The following is a 17,192-nucleotide window of genomic DNA, read 5'->3' as shown; positions in this document are numbered from 1 at the left end:
TCCACAGCCACAACAACATTTGTTGTTGCTTGTCTTTTGAATGATAGCCATCCTTAGTGGTGTGAGGTGATAACTCATTGCAGTTTATTTTGCATTTCTCTGATAATAATGATGTGGAGCATCTTTTCATGTGTCTGTTGGCCATCTGTATTTGTTATTTGGAGATCTGTCTGTTCAGTCCTCTGCCGATTTTTTTTATTGGGTTATTTGTTTTTTGTTTGTTGAGGCATGTGAATTCTTTATATATTTTGGGCGTCAAGCCTTTATCGGATGTGTCATTTACAAATATATTTTCCCATCCTGTAGGGCTCCTTTCTGTTGTATTGATGGTGTCTACTGCTCTACAGAAGCTTTTCACCTTAATATATTCCCACTTGTTCATTTTTGCTGTTGTTTTCCTTAGCCGGGAGATATGTTCAGGAAGAGGTCGCTCATGTCTATGTCTAAGAGGTTCCTGCCTATGTTTTCTTCCAAGAGTTTAATGGTTTCATGACTTACCTTCCGGTCTTTGATACATTTTGGATTTACTTTTGTGTATGGGGTTAAACCACGGTCCAGTTTCGTTCTCCTTCATATAGCTTTCCAGATTTGCCAGCACAATCTTTTGAAGAGACTGTCATTTCGCCATTGTATGTCCAAGGCTCCTTTATCAAATATTAATTGACCACGTATATTTGGGATAATGTCTGGTGTGTCTAGTCTGTTCCACTGGTGTGTGGCTCTGTTCTTGTGCCAGTACCATATTGCCTTGATTCCTATGGCTTTATAGTAGAGCTTGAAGTTGCTGAGTGAGATCCCCCCTACTTTATTCTTCTCTCTCAGTATTGCTATGGCTCTTCGGGGTCTTTGGTGTTTCCGTATGAATTTTTCAATTATTTGTTCCAGTTCATTGAAGAATGTTGCTGGTAATTTGATAGGAAAGCATCAAATCTGTATATTGCTTTGGGCAGGATGGGCGTTTTCATGATATTAGTTCTTCCTAGCCACGTGAATGGGTGAGTTTCCCTTTGTTAGTGTCCCCTTTAATTTCTCTTAAGAGTGACTTGTTGTTTTCTGAGTATATGTCTATCACTTATTTGGTGAGGTTAATTCCTAGGTATTTTATACATTCTTCTGCAATTGTGAACGGAATTGTTTTCCAGATTTCTCTTTCTATTGGTTCATTGTTCGTGTACAGGAGAGTTACAGATTTCTGTGTGTTAATTTTCTATCATGCAATTTGCTGTGTCGCGATATGAGCTCTTGTAGTTTTGGTGTGGAGTCTTTAGGGTACTTTATGTACAATTACATGTCATCTGCAAATAGAGACAGTTTAACATCTTTTCTACCAATATGGATTCCTTGTGTTTCTTTGTTTTGTCTAATTGCTGTGGCTAGGACCTCCAGTACTGTGTTGAATAACAGTGGGGAGAGTGGGCATCCCCGTCTTGTACCCAATCGCAGAAGAAAAGCTTTCAGCTTCTCACTGTTCACTATGATGTTGCCTGTGGGTTTATCATATATGGCCTTTATTATGTTGAGGTACTTGCCCTCTATACACATTTTGTTGAGAGTGTTTATCATGAATGGTTCTAGAACTTTGTCGAATGCTTTTTCAGCATCTATGGAGATGATCATGTGTTTTTGTCTGTCTTTATGTTGATGTGCTGGATGATGTTGATGGATTATCAAATGTCGTACCATCCTTGCATCCCTGGAATGAATCCCACTTGGTCATGCGGTATCATCCTTTGGATGTATTTTTGAATTCGGTTTGCTAATATTTTGTTTTGTATTTTTACATCTACGCTCATCAGGGATAATTGTCTGTAGGTTATTTATCTTTGGTAAGGTTTTTGCCTGGTTTTTCTATTAGAGTGTTAGTGGTTTCATAGACTGAGTTTGAGAGTAATCCCTTCTCTTATTTTTCTTGGAAAACTTTAAGGAGAATGGATATTATGTCTGATCTGTATGTCTGATAAAATTCCGAGATAAATCCATCTATCCCTGTGATTTGTTTTTTGGTAGTGTTTTGCTTACTGCTTCAGTTCCGTTGCTGGTAATTGGTCTTTTAAGATTTTCTGTTTTTTTCTGGGTCAGCCATGGAAAGTTTTATTTTCCTAGGAAGTTGTCCATTTCTCTTTGGTATACCAACTTATCAGCGTATAGGTTTACATAGTACTCTCTAATAAATCTTTGTATTTCTGTGGTGTCCGTCGTGTTTTTCCTTTTTTATTTCTGATTCTGTAGATGTGTGTTGACTGTCTTTTCCTCTTAATAATTCTGGCAAGAGGCTTATCTATATTGTTTATTTTGCCGAAGAACCAGCTCTTGCTTTCGTTGGTTTTTGCTGTTTTCTTCTCAACTTAATTTATTTCTTCTCTGATCTTTATTTTTTCCAACCTTCTGCTGACCTTAGGACTCATTTGTTCTCCTTTTACCAATTTCGATAATTGTGACATTAGACCATTCATTTGGGATTGTTCTTCCTTCTTCACATGTGACTGGATTGCTATATATTTTGCTCTTAAGTCTGCTTTTGCCATACCCACAGTAGTTTTGGCTTTGTGTTGATGTCATTGGTTTCCATATACAGTTGAATCTCCATTTTAATTTGTTCTTTGAGTTATTGATTATTTAAGAGCATGTTGTTAAGCCTCCAAGTGTTTGTGAGCCTTTTTGCTTTCTTTGTACAATTTATTTGTTGTTTGATGCATTTGTGGTCTGAAAAGTTGGTTGATAGGTTTTCAATCTTTTGGAATTTTCTGAGGCTCTTTTTCTTGCCTACTATGTGGTCTATTCTGGAGAATGTTACGTGTGCACATGAGAAGAATGTGTGTCCTGTTGATTTTGGATGTAGAGTTGTATAGATATCTATTAGGGCCATCTGTTCTAGTGTTTTATTCAGTGCTTCTGTGTCCTTACTTATTTTCTGTCTCTAGGATCTGTCCTTTTTAGTGAGTGGTGGGTTGAATTCTCCCAAAGTGTATGCATTGCATTCTATTTCCTCCTTTAATTCTGTTAGTATTTGTTTCAAATATGCTGGTGCTTCAGTGTCGTATTCACATATACTCATTATGGTTATATCCTCTTGTTGAACTGAGCCCTTCATCATTATGTAATGTCTTTCTTTATCTTTTATTTTCTTTTTTACTTTCTTTTTTTTTAGTTTTTTGATCTTTACACCTGATTTGTGTGTTTATCCCACTTTTCTCTGTTATTATGATTATAATTGTAATTAATATTTTTTAATATAAAGGTGAAGTGGTAGGTAGCTGCAAGATAAAGGTAGAAAACAGAGTTTAGTGTTTTGAGAGAGCACATATGGATGATCAGGTGTGTGCCTGTAGACTAAGTGTTAGTCCAGGCTAGACAAGGGCAATAAAACATCCACGGATGCAGATTTCTCTCAAAACAAGGGCATTGAGGTTTGAAGCCTCACCTCTGTAGATTCCCAATTTCTCACCTGATGGCCGCCCTGTGACTGTGCCTGTCTTATGTTGTTCCTCCCTTGAAAAATCTTCGCATCTCTGGCTAACCAGTCACCTTCCAGGACCTTACAGGGAAATTTTAATTTGATAAGTGAGATAGAAGCAATATTGTTTTAAAAGGTTAGCTATTTACTTCTTTGCAGATTTATGCCATGTGGTATCTGTGCCCAGCATTTTCCCTGAAGTATCTTTACCACTTGGTAGAATTATCTTACGCAGTAAATTCGAAATGAGGCACGAATTCTATTTAAGGGCTGTAATTAGCAAGGAAGAAGAGAAGCTATAGAAGTAGCAGACGGACGAAAACATGGGAAGATTATTTATTTCTTTGAAATATCTTCTTGTAGAGTAACTTAAGCATGTATAGGTTTTAAACTACTAATTAAATTGAGCACGCACATTAACGTAGAGGGAATACCCTTACATAACCAAAGCAGACCTATAATTACCAGCCATCACCAGTGAAACCAAGAAAACCAGTTAGGCTTCCTAGGCATTTGTGAACATTTATCTATGATATGATGGATATTGTCCAACTGAACTTGAACGGCCTGAGAGAATTCAGACAAATTAAAACAACCGATTCCTGGGAATTGTTCACATCCCATATGCTCTTTTAACAGTAGATAGTCTGTAGTTGTAAGATTTTGGAGCGCTATAACTTGCACTTCTCCTAATTCTTGGTTGAGTTCCAACAGAATAGTCCCAGTCAAATTTGTTGTTTTACTGTATGCACAGGCCAGCTTAGATATTTTCATCTCCATTCTCATGGCAAGTATAGGAACTGGTGAGACGATTGCAGCTGCAACTGTAGCAGTGCCTGGATTTTTGTTGAGGATTTTAATGATCATCTTCTTTAATGACTCTTACAGAGAGTGCTGATGTTGGACGTACTTCTTCATATCGTATCTAAGTTCATTATGTGGTTAGTCCAATTAGGCTTTGATCCGCTATATAAGGACCAAGAGACCTTTTTCCCCAAATTTTTATACGCCCTTTATATCATTGTGTAGAACTCATTGGAAGTCAACACACAGGAACTGCTTTTTCATCTATAGAGACGAATATTATCAGAAAACTGTACAGCCACACCGATCATCTGCAAATCTTCAACTGAACAAAATTAAGGATATTTTAGGCATGAATTTATCCTTGATTTACAGTTAATTTTATTCTATCCGGGAGTTATACCCCTTTTCTTTCTTTATTTTCTTGTTTTCTCGTTAACATTAATCTAAACTTACATGAAGAATATTTTGTTTTCTAGTCTCTCCCCTATAACTGGTCGCCACTGTTAACGCCTTTCCAATCACTGTCCATCAGCAGAGCAAAATGTTGTAGAATCAATACTTGTCTTCTCTGTGATGTACAGCCCTCCAATTTCTCCCACCCACCCCCATTAGCATGCTAATCTTATCACCCTCCTTCTACTTCCCCCCTTATCCCTCCCTAACCACCCATCCTCCCAACACCCTTTCCCTTTGGAACCTGTTACTCCATTCTTGGGTACAGTGAATCCGCTTCTGTTTTGTTCGTTCAGTTTTTCTTTCGTTCTTACACACCACAATTCAGTGAAATCATTTGGTATTTATCTTTCTCTGCTTGGCTTACTTCACTGAGCATAATATCCTCCAGCTCCATCCATGTTGCTGCAAATGGTAGGATTTGCCCTCATCTTATGGCTGAGTAATATTCCATTTTGCATATGTACCACATCTTCTTTATCCATTCATCTACCAATGGACATTTAGGTTGCTTCCATTTCTTTGCTATAGTAAATAGTGCTGCAATAGACATCGGGGTGCATTTGTCTTTTCAAAATTGATTGCTGCGTTCTTAGTGTATATTCCTCGGAGGGGAATTCCTGGGTCCAATGGTAAATCTTTTCTGAGCATTTTCAGGAACCTCCATACTCCTTTCCACAATGGTTGAACTAATTTACATTCCCACCAGCAGTGTAGGCGGGTTCCCCTTTCTCCACAGCCACAACAACATTTGTTGTTGCTTGTCTTTTGAATGATAGCCATCCTTAGTGGTGTGAGGTGATAACTCATTGCAGTTTATTTTGCATTTCTCTGATAATAATGATGTGGAGCATCTTTTCATGTGTCTGTTGGCCATCTGTATTTGTTATTTGGAGATCTGTCTGTTCAGTCCTCTGCCGATTTTTTTTATTGGGTTATTTGTTTTTTGTTTGTTGAGGCATGTGAATTCTTTATATATTTTGGGCGTCAAGCCTTTATCGGATGTGTCATTTACAAATATATTTTCCCATCCTGTAGGGCTCCTTTCTGTTGTATTGATGGTGTCTACTGCTCTACAGAAGCTTTTCACCTTAATATATTCCCACTTGTTCATTTTTGCTGTTGTTTTCCTTAGCCGGGAGATATGTTCAGGAAGAGGTCGCTCATGTCTATGTCTAAGAGGTTCCTGCCTATGTTTTCTTCCAAGAGTTTAATGGTTTCATGACTTACCTTCCGGTCTTTGATACATTTTGGATTTACTTTTGTGTATGGGGTTAAACCACGGTCCAGTTTCGTTCTCCTTCATATAGCTTTCCAGATTTGCCAGCACAATCTTTTGAAGAGACTGTCATTTCGCCATTGTATGTCCAAGGCTCCTTTATCAAATATTAATTGACCACGTATATTTGGGATAATGTCTGGTGTGTCTAGTCTGTTCCACTGGTGTGTGGCTCTGTTCTTGTGCCAGTACCATATTGCCTTGATTCCTATGGCTTTATAGTAGAGCTTGAAGTTGCTGAGTGAGATCCCCCCTACTTTATTCTTCTCTCTCAGTATTGCTATGGCTCTTCGGGGTCTTTGGTGTTTCCGTATGAATTTTTCAATTATTTGTTCCAGTTCATTGAAGAATGTTGCTGGTAATTTGATAGGAAAGCATCAAATCTGTATATTGCTTTGGGCAGGATGGGCGTTTTCATGATATTAGTTCTTCCTAGCCACGTGAATGGGTGAGTTTCCCTTTGTTAGTGTCCCCTTTAATTTCTCTTAAGAGTGACTTGTTGTTTTCTGAGTATATGTCTATCACTTATTTGGTGAGGTTAATTCCTAGGTATTTTATACATTCTTCTGCAATTGTGAACGGAATTGTTTTCCAGATTTCTCTTTCTATTGGTTCATTGTTCGTGTACAGGAGAGTTACAGATTTCTGTGTGTTAATTTTCTATCATGCAATTTGCTGTGTCGCGATATGAGCTCTTGTAGTTTTGGTGTGGAGTCTTTAGGGTACTTTATGTACAATTACATGTCATCTGCAAATAGAGACAGTTTAACATCTTTTCTACCAATATGGATTCCTTGTGTTTCTTTGTTTTGTCTAATTGCTGTGGCTAGGACCTCCAGTACTGTGTTGAATAACAGTGGGGAGAGTGGGCATCCCCGTCTTGTACCCAATCGCAGAAGAAAAGCTTTCAGCTTCTCACTGTTCACTATGATGTTGCCTGTGGGTTTATCATATATGGCCTTTATTATGTTGAGGTACTTGCCCTCTATACACATTTTGTTGAGAGTGTTTATCATGAATGGTTCTAGAACTTTGTCGAATGCTTTTTCAGCATCTATGGAGATGATCATGTGTTTTTGTCTGTCTTTATGTTGATGTGCTGGATGATGTTGATGGATTATCAAATGTCGTACCATCCTTGCATCCCTGGAATGAATCCCACTTGGTCATGCGGTATCATCCTTTGGATGTATTTTTGAATTCGGTTTGCTAATATTTTGTTTTGTATTTTTACATCTACGCTCATCGGGGATAATTGTCTGTAGGTTATTTTTCTTTGGTACGGTTTTTGCCTGGTTTTTCTATTAGAGTGTTAGTGGTTTCATAGACTGAGTTTGAGAGTAATCCCTTCTCTTATTTTTCTTGGAAAACTTTAAGGAGAATTGATATTATGTCTGATCTGTATGTCTGATAAAATTCCGAGATAAATCCTTCTATCCCGGTGATTTGTTTTTTGGTAGTGTTTTGCTTACTGATTCAGTTCCGTTGCTGGTAATTGGTCTGTTAAGATTTTCTGTTTTTTTCTGGGTCAGCCATGGAAGGTTTTATTTTCCTAGGAAGTTGTCCATTTCTCTTTGGTATACCAACTTATCAGCGTATAGGTTTACATAGTACTCTCTAATAAATCTTTGTATTTCTGTGGTGTCCGTCGTGTTTTTCCTTTTTTATTTCTGATTCTGTAGATGTGTGTTGACTGTCTTTTCCTCTTAATAATTCTGGCAAGAGGCTTATCTATATTGTTTATTTTGCCGAAGAACCAGCTCTTGCTTTCGTTGGTTTTTGCTAATGTTTTCTTCTCAACTTAATTTATTTCTTCTCTGATCTTTATTTTTTCCAACCTTCTGCTGACATTAGGACTCATTTGTTCTCCTTTTACCTATTTCGATAATTGTGACATTAGACCATTCATTTGGGATTGTTCTTCCTTCTTCACATGTGACTGGATTGCTATATATTTTGCTCTTAAGTCTGCTTTTGCCATACCCACAGTAGTTTTGGCTTTGTGTTGATGACATTGGTTTCCATATACAGTTGAATCTCCATTTTAATTTGTTCTTTGAGTTATTGATTATTTAAGAGCATGTTGTTAAGCCTCCAAGTGTTTGTGAGCCTTTTTTCTTTCTTTGTACAATTTATTTGTTGTTTGATGCATTTGTGGTCTGAAAAGTTGGTTGATAGGTTTTCAATCTTTTGGAATTTTCTGAGGCTCTTTTTCTTGCCTACTATGTGGTCTATTCTGGAGAATGTTACGTGTGCACATGAGAAGAATGTGTGTCCTGTTGATTTTGGATGTAGAGTTGTATAGATATCTATTAGGGCCATCTGTTCTAGTGTTTCATTCAGTGCTTCTGTGTCCTTACTTATTTTCTGTCTCTAGGATCTGTCCTTTTTAGTGAGTGGTGGGTTGAATTCTCCCAAAGTGTATGCATTGCATTCTATTTCCTCCTTTAATTCTGTTAGTATTTGTTTCAAATATGCTGGTGCTTCAGTGTCGTATTCACATATACTCATTATGGTTATATCCTCTTGTTGAACTGAGCCCTTCATCATTATGTAATGTCTTTCTTTATCTTTTATTTTCTTTTTTACTTTCTTTTTTTTTAGTTTTTTGATCTTTACACCTGATTTGTGTGTTTATCCCACTTTTCTCTGTTATTATGATTATAATTGTAATTAATATTTTTTAATATAAAGGTGAAGTGGTAGGTAGCTGCAAGATAAAGGTAGAAAACAGAGTTTAGTGTTTTGAGAGAGCACATATGGATGATCAGGTGTGTGCCTGTAGACTAAGTGTTAGTCCAGGCTAGACAAGGGCAATAAAACATCCACGGATGCAGATTTCTCTCAAAACAAGGGCATTGAGGTTTGAAGCCTCACCTCTGTAGATTCCCAATTTCTCACCTGATGGCCGCCCTGTGACTGTGCCTGTCTTATGTTGTTCCTCCCTTGAAGAATCTTCGCATCTCTGGCTAACCAGTCACCTTCCAGGACCTTACAGGGAAATTTTAATTTGATAAGTGAGATAGAAGCAATATTGTTTTAAAAGGTTAGCTATTTACTTCTTTGCAGATTTATGCCATGTGGTATCTGTGCCCAGCATTTTCCCTGAAGTATCTTTACCACTTGGTAGAATTATCTTACGCAGTAAATTCGAAATGAGGCACGAATTCTATTTAAGGGCTGTAATTAGCAAGGAAGAAGAGAAGCTATAGAAGTAGCAGACGGACGAAAACATGGGAAGATTATTTATTTCTTTGAAATATCTTCTTGTAGAGTAACTTAAGCATGTATAGGTTTTAAACTACTAATTAAATTGAGCACGCACATTAACGTAGAGGGAATACCCTTACATAACCAAAGCAGACCTATAATTACCATCCATCACCAGTGAAACCAAGAAAACCAGTTAGGCTTCCTAGGCATTTGTGAACATTTATCTATGATATGATGGATATTGTCCAACTGAACTTGAACGGCCTGAGAGAATTCAGACAAATTAAAACAACCGATTCCTGGGAATTGTTCACATCCCATATGCTCTTTTAACAGTAGATAGTCTGTAGTTGTAAGATTTTGGAGCGCTATAACTTGCACTTCTCCTAATTCTTGGTTGAGTTCCAACAGAATAGTCCCAGTCAAATTTGTTGTTTTACTGTATGCACAGGCCAGCTTAGATATTTTCATCTCCATTCACATGGCAAGTATAGGAACTGGTGAGACGATTGCAGCTGCAACTGTAGCAGTGCCTGGATTTTTGTTGAGGATTTTAATGATCATCTTCTTTAATGACTCTTACAGAGAGTGCTGATGTTGGACGTACTTCTTCATATCGTATCTAAGTTCATTATGTGGTTAGTCCAATTAGGCTTTGATCCGCTATATAAGGACCAAGAGACCTTTTTCCCCAAATTTTTATACGCCCTTTATATCATTGTGTAGAACTCATTGGAAGTCAACACACAGGAACTGCTTTTTTATCTATAGGGACGAATATTATCAGATAACTGTACAGCCACACCGATCATCTGCAAATCCTCAACTGATCAAAATTAAGGATATTTTAGGCATGAATTTATCCTTGGTTTACCGTTAATTTTATTCTATCTGGGAGTTATACCCCTTTTCTTTCTTTATTTTCTTTTTTTCTCGTTAACATTAATCTAAACTTACATGAAGAATATTTTGTTTTCTAGTCTCTCCCCTATAACTGGTCGCCACTGTTAACCCCTTTCCAATCACTGTCCATCAGCAGAGCAAAATGTTGTAGAATCAATACTTGTCTTCTCTGTGATGTACAGCCCTCCAATTTCTCCCACCCACCCCCATTAGCATGCTAATCTTATCACCCTCCTTCTACTTCCCCCCTTATCCCTCCCTAACCACCCATCCTCCCAACTCCCTTTCCCTTTGGAACCTGTTACTCCATTCTTGGGTACAGTGAATCCGCTTCTGTTTTGTTCGTTCAGTTTTTCTTTCGTTCTTACACACCACAAATCAGTGAAATCATTTGGTATTTACCTTTCTCTGCTTGGCTTACTTCACTGAGCATAATATCCTCCAGCTCCATCCATGTTGCTGCAAATGGTAGGATTTGCCCTCATCTTATGGCTGAGTAATATTCCATTTTGCATATGTACCACATCTTCTTTATCCATTCATCTACCAATGGACATTTAGGTTGCTTCCATTTCTTTGCTATAGTAAATAGTGCTGCAATAGACATCGGGGTGCATTTGTCTTTTCAAAATTGATTGCTGCGTTCTTAGTGTATATTCCTCGGAGGGGAATTCCTGGGTCCAATGGTAAATCTTTTCTGAGCATTTTCAGGAACCTCCATACTCCTTTCCACAATGGTTGAACTAATTTACATTCCCACCAGCAGTGTAGGAGGGTTCCCCTTTCTCCACAGCCACAACAACATTTGTTGTTGCTTGTCTTTTGAATGATAGCCATCCTTAGTGGTGTGAGGTGATAACTCATTGCAGTTTATTTTGCATTTCTCTGATAATAATGATGTGGAGCATCTTTTCATGTGTCTGTTGGCCATCTGTATTTGTTATTTGGAGATCTGTCTGTTCAGTCCTCTGCCGATTTTTTTTATTGGGTTATTTGTTTTTTGTTTGTTGAGGCATGTGAATTCTTTATATATTTTGGGCGTCAAGCCTTTATCGGATGTGTCATTTACAAATATATTTTCCCATCCTGTAGGGCTCCTTTCTGTTGTATTGATGGTGTCTACTGCTCTACAGAAGCTTTTCACCTTAATATATTCCCACTTGTTCATTTTTGCTGTTGTTTTCCTTAGCCGGGAGATATGTTCAGGAAGAGGTCGCTCATGTCTATGTCTAAGAGGTTCCTGCCTATGTTTTCTTCCAAGAGTTTAATGGTTTCATGACTTACCTTCCGGTCTTTGATACATTTTTAATTTACTTTTGTGTATGGGGTTAAACCACGGTCCAGTTTCGTTCTCCTTCATATAGCTTTCCAGATTTGCCAGCACAATCTTTTGAAGAGACTGTCATTTCGCCATTGTATGTCCAAGGCTCCTTTATCAAATATTAATTGACCACGTATATTTGGGATAATGTCTGGTGTGTCTAGTCTGTTCCACTGTTGTGTGGCTCTGTTCTTGTGCCAGTACCATATTGTCTTGATTCCTATGGCTTTATAGTAGAGCTTGAAGTTGCTGAGTGAGAACCCCCCTACTTTATTCTTCTCTCTCAGTATTGCTATGGCTCTTCGGGGTCTTTGGTGTTTCCGTATGAATTTTTCAATTATTTGTTCCAGTTCATTGAAGAATGTTGCTGGTAATTTGATAGGAAAGCATCAAATCTGTATATTGCTTTGGGCAGGATGGGCGTTTTCATGATATTAGTTCTTCCTAGCCACGTGAATGGGTGAGTTTCCCTTTGTTAGTGTCCCCTTTAATTTCTCTTAAGAGTGACTTGTTGTTTTCTGAGTATATGTCTATCACTTCTTTGGTGAGGTTAATTCCTAGGTATTTTATACTTTCTTCTGCAATTGTGAACGGAATTGTTTTCCAGATTTCTCTTTCTATTGGTTCATTGTTCGTGTACAGGAGAGTTACAGATTTCTGTGTGTTAATTTTCTATCATGCAATTTGCTGTGTCGCGATATGAGCTCTTGTAGTTTTGGTGTGGAGTCTTTAGGGTACTTTATGTACAATTACATGTCATCTGCAAATAGAGACAGTTTAACATCTTTTCTACCAATATGGATTCCTTGTGTTTCTTTGTTTTGTCTAATTGCTGTGGCTAGGACCTCCAGTACTGTGTTGAATAACAGTGGGGAGAGTGGGCATCCCCGTCTTGTACCCAATCGCAGAAGAAAAGCTTTCAGCTTCTCACTGTTCACTATGATGTTGCCTGTGGGTTTATCATATATGGCCTTTATTATGTTGAGGTACTTGCCCTCTATACACATTTTGTTGAGAGTGTTTATCATGAATGGTTCTAGAACTTTGTCGAATGCTTTTTCAGCATCTATGGAGATGATCATGTGTTTTTGTCTGTCTTTATGTTGATGTGCTGGATGATGTTGATGGATTATCAAATGTCGTATCATCCTTGCATCCCTGGAATGAATCCCACTTGGTCATGCGGTATCATCCTTTGGATGTATTTTTGAATTCGGTTTGCTAATATTTTGTTTTGTATTTTTACATCTACGCTCATCAGGGATAATTGTCTGTAGGTTATTTATCTTTGGTACGGTTTTTGCCTGGTTTTTCTATTAGAGTGTTAGTGGTTTCATAGACTGAGTTTGAAAGTAATCCCTTCTCTTATTTTTCTTGGAAAACTTTAAGGAGAATGGATATTATGTCTGATCTGCATGTCTGATAAAATTCAGAGATAAATCCATCTATCCCTGTGATTTGTTTTTTGGTAGTGTTTTGCTTACTGCTTCAGTTCCGTTGCTGGTAATTGGTCTGTTAAGATTTTCTGTTTTTTTCTGGGTCAGCCATGGAAAGTTTTATTTTCCTAGGAAGTTGTCCATTTCTCTTTGGTATACCAACTTATCAGCGTATAGGTTTACATAGTACTCTCTAATAAATCTTTGTATTTCTGTGGTGTCCGTCGTGTTTTTCCTTTTTTATTTCTGATTCTGTAGATGTGTGTTGACTGTCTTTTCCTCTTAATAATTCTGGCAAGAGGCTTATCTATATTGTTTATTTTGCCGAAGAACCAGCTCTTGCTTTCGTTGGTTTTTGCTGTTTTCTTCTCAACTTAATTTATTTCTTCTCTGATCTTTATTTTTTCCAACCTTCTGCTGACCTTAGGACTCATTTGTTCTCCTTTTACCAATTTCGATAATTGTGACATTAGACCATTCATTTGGGATTGTTCTTCCTTCTTCACATGTGACTGGATTGCTATATATTTTGCTCTTAAGTCTGCTTTTGCCATACCCACAGTAGTTTTGGCTTTGTGTTGATGTCATTGGTTTCCATATACAGTTGAATCTCCATTTTAATTTGTTCTTTGAGTTATTGATTATTTAAGAGCATGTTGTTAAGCCTCCAAGTGTTTGTGAGCCTTTTTGCTTTCTTTGTACAATTTATTTGTTGTTTGATGCATTTGTGGTCTGAAAAGTTGGTTGATAGGTTTTCAATCTTTTGGAATTTTCTGAGGCTCTTTTTCTTGCCTACTATGTGGTCTATTCTGGAGAATGTTACGTGTGCACATGAGAAGAATGTGTGTCCTGTTGATTTTGGATGTAGAGTTGTATAGATATCTATTAGGGCCATCTGTTCTAGTGTTTTATTCAGTGCTTCTGTGTCCTTACTTATTTTCTGTCTCTAGGATCTCTCCTTTTTAGTGAGTGGTGGGTTGAATTCTAACAAAGTGTATGCATTCCATTCTATTTCCTCCTTTAATTCTGTTAGTATTTGTTTCAAATATGCTGGTGCTTCAGTGTCGTATTCACATATACTCATTATAGTTATATCCTCTTGTTGAACTGAGCCCTTCATCATTATGTAATGTCTTTCTTTATCTTTTATTTTCTTTTTTACTTTCTTTTTTTTTAGTTTTTTGATCTTTACACCTGATTTGTGTGTTTATCCCACTTTTCTCTGTTATTATGATTATAATTGTAATTAATATTTTTTAATATAAAGGTGAAGTGGTAGGTAGCTGCAAGATAAAGGTAGAAAACAGAGTTTAGTGTTTTGAGAGAGCACATATGGATGATCAGGTGTGTGCCTGTAGACTAAGTGTTAGTCCAGGCTAGACAAGGGCAATAAAACATCCACGGATGCAGATTTCTCTCAAAACAAGGGCATTGAGGTTTGAAGCCTCACCTCTGTAGATTCCCAATTTCTCACCTGATGGCCGCCCTGTGACTGTGCCTGTCTTATGTTGTTCCTCCCTTGAAGAATCTTCGCATCTCTGGCTAACCAGTCACCTTCCAGGACCTTACAGGGAAATTTTAATTTGATAAGTGAGATAGAAGCAATATTGTTTTAAAAGGTTAGCTATTTACTTCTTTGCAGATTTATGCCATGTGGTATCTGTGCCCAGCATTTTCCCTGAAGTATCTTTACCACTTGGTAGAATTACCTTACGCAGTAAATTCGAAATGAGGCACGAATTCTATTTAAGGGCTGTAATTAGCAAGGTAGAAGAGAAGCTATAGAAGTAGCAGACGGACGAAAACATGGGAAGATTATTTATTTCTTTGAAATATCTTCTTGTAGAGTAACTTAAGCATGTATAGGTTTTAAACTACTAATTAAATTGAGCACGCACATTAACGTAGAGGGAATACCCTTACATAACCAAAGCAGACCTATAATTACCAGCCATCACCAGTGAAACCAAGAAAACCAGTTAGGCTTCCTAGGCATTTGTGAACATTTATCTATGATATGATGGATATTGTCCAACTGAACTTGAACGGCCTGAGAGAATTCAGACAAATTAAAACAACCGATTCCTGGGAATTGTTCACATCCCATATGCTCTTTTAACAGTAGATAGTCTGTAGTTGTAAGATTTTGGAGCGCTATAACTTGCACTTCTCCTAATTCTTGGTTGAGTTCCAACAGAATAGTCCCAGTCAAATTTGTTGTTTTACTGTATGCACAGGCCAGCTTAGATATTTTCATCTCCATTCACATGGCAAGTATAGGAACTGGTGAGACGATTGCAGCTGCAACTGTAGCAGTGCCTGGATTTTTGTTGAGGATTTTAATGATCATCTTCTTTAATGACTCTTACAGAGAGTGCTGATGTTGGACGTACTTCTTCATATCGTATCTAAGTTCATTATGTGGTTAGTCCAATTAGGCTTTGATCCGCTATATAAGCACCAAGAGACCTTTTTCCCCAAATTTTTATACGCCCTTTATATCATTGTGTAGAACTCATTGGAAGTCAACACACAGGAACTGCTTTTTTATCTATAGAGACGAATATTATCAGAAAACTGTACAGCCACACCGATCATCTGCAAATCCTCAACTGATCTAAATTAAGGATATTTTAGGCATGAATTTATCCTTGGTTTACCGTTAATTTTATTCTATCTGGGAGTTATACCCCTTTTCTTTCTTTATTTTCTTTTTTTCTCGTTAACATTAATCTAAACTTACATGAAGAATATTTTGTTTTCTAGTCTCTCCCCTATAACTGGTCGCCACTGTTAACCCCTTTCCAATCACTGTCCATCAGCAGAGCAAAATGTTGTAGAATCAATACTTGTCTTCTCTGTGATGTACAGCCCTCCAATTTCTCCCACCCACCCCCATTAGCATGCTAATCTTATCACCCTCCTTCTACTTCCCCCCTTATCCCTCCCTAACCACCCATCCTCCCAACTCCCTTTCCCTTTGGAACCTGTTACTCCATTCTTGGGTACAGTGAATCCGCTTCTGTTTTGTTCGTTCAGTTTTTCTTTCGTTCTTACACACCACAAATCAGTGAAATCATTTGGTATTTATCTTTCTCTGCTTGGCTTACTTCACTGAGCATAATATCCTCCAGCTCCATCCATGTTGCTGCAAATGGTAGGATTTGCCCTCATCTTATGGCTGAGTAATATTCCATTTTGCATATGTACCACATCTTCTTTATCCATTCATCTACCAATGGACATTTAGGTTGCTTCCATTTCTTTGCTATAGTAAATAGTGCTGCAATAGACATCGGGGTGCATTTGTCTTTTCAAAATTGATTGCTGCGTTCTTAGTGTATATTCCTCGGAGGGGAATTCCTGGGTCCAATGGTAAATCTTTTCTGAGCATTTTCAGGAACCTCCATACTCCTTTCCACAATGGTTGAACTAATTTACATTCCCACCAGCAGTGTAGGAGGGTTCCCCTTTCTCCACAGCCACAACAACATTTGTTGTTGCTTGTCTTTTGAATGATAGCCATCCTTAGTGGTGTGAGGTGATAACTCATTGCAGTTTATTTTGCATTTCTCTGATAATAATGATGTGGAGCATCTTTTCATGTGTCTGTTGGCCATCTGTATTTGTTATTTGGAGATCTGTCTGTTCAGTCCTCTGCCGATTTTTTTATTGGGTTATTTGTTTTTTGTTTGTTGAGGCATGTGAATTCTTTATATATTTTGGGCGTCAAGCCTTTATCGGATGTGTCATTTACAAATATATTTTCCCATCCTGTAGGGCTCCTTTCTGTTGTATTGATGGTGTCTACTGCTCTACAGAAGCTTTTCACCTTAATATATTCCCACTTGTTCATTTTTGCTGTTGTTTTCCTTAGCCGGGAGATATGTTCAGGAAGAGGTCGCTCATGTCTATGTCTAAGAGATTCCTGCCTATGTTTTCTTCCAAGAGTTTAATGGTTTCATGACTTACCTTCCGGTCTTTGATACATTTTGGATTTACTTTTGTGTATGGGGTTAAACCACGGTCCAGTTTCGTTCTCCTTCATATAGCTTTCCAGATTTGCCAGCACAATCTTTTGAAGAGACTGTCATTTCGCCATTGTATGTCCAAGGCTCCTTTATCAAATATTAATTGACCACGTATATTTGGGATAATGTCTGGTGTGTCTAGTCTGTTCCACTGTTGTGTGGCTCTGTTCTTGTGCCAGTACCATATTGTCTTGATTCCTATGGCTTTATAGTAGAGCTTGAAGTTGCTGAGTGAGATCCCCCCTACTTTATTCTTCTCTCTCAGTATTGCTATGGCTCTTCGGGGTCTTTGGTG

The sequence above is a fragment of the Manis pentadactyla genome, chromosome Y (assembly GCF_030020395.1).
Source record: "Manis pentadactyla isolate mManPen7 chromosome Y, mManPen7.hap1, whole genome shotgun sequence".
In the NCBI taxonomy this organism is placed as follows: domain Eukaryota; kingdom Metazoa; phylum Chordata; class Mammalia; order Pholidota; family Manidae; genus Manis; species Manis pentadactyla.
Note: the sequence above shows the minus strand (reverse complement) of the source record.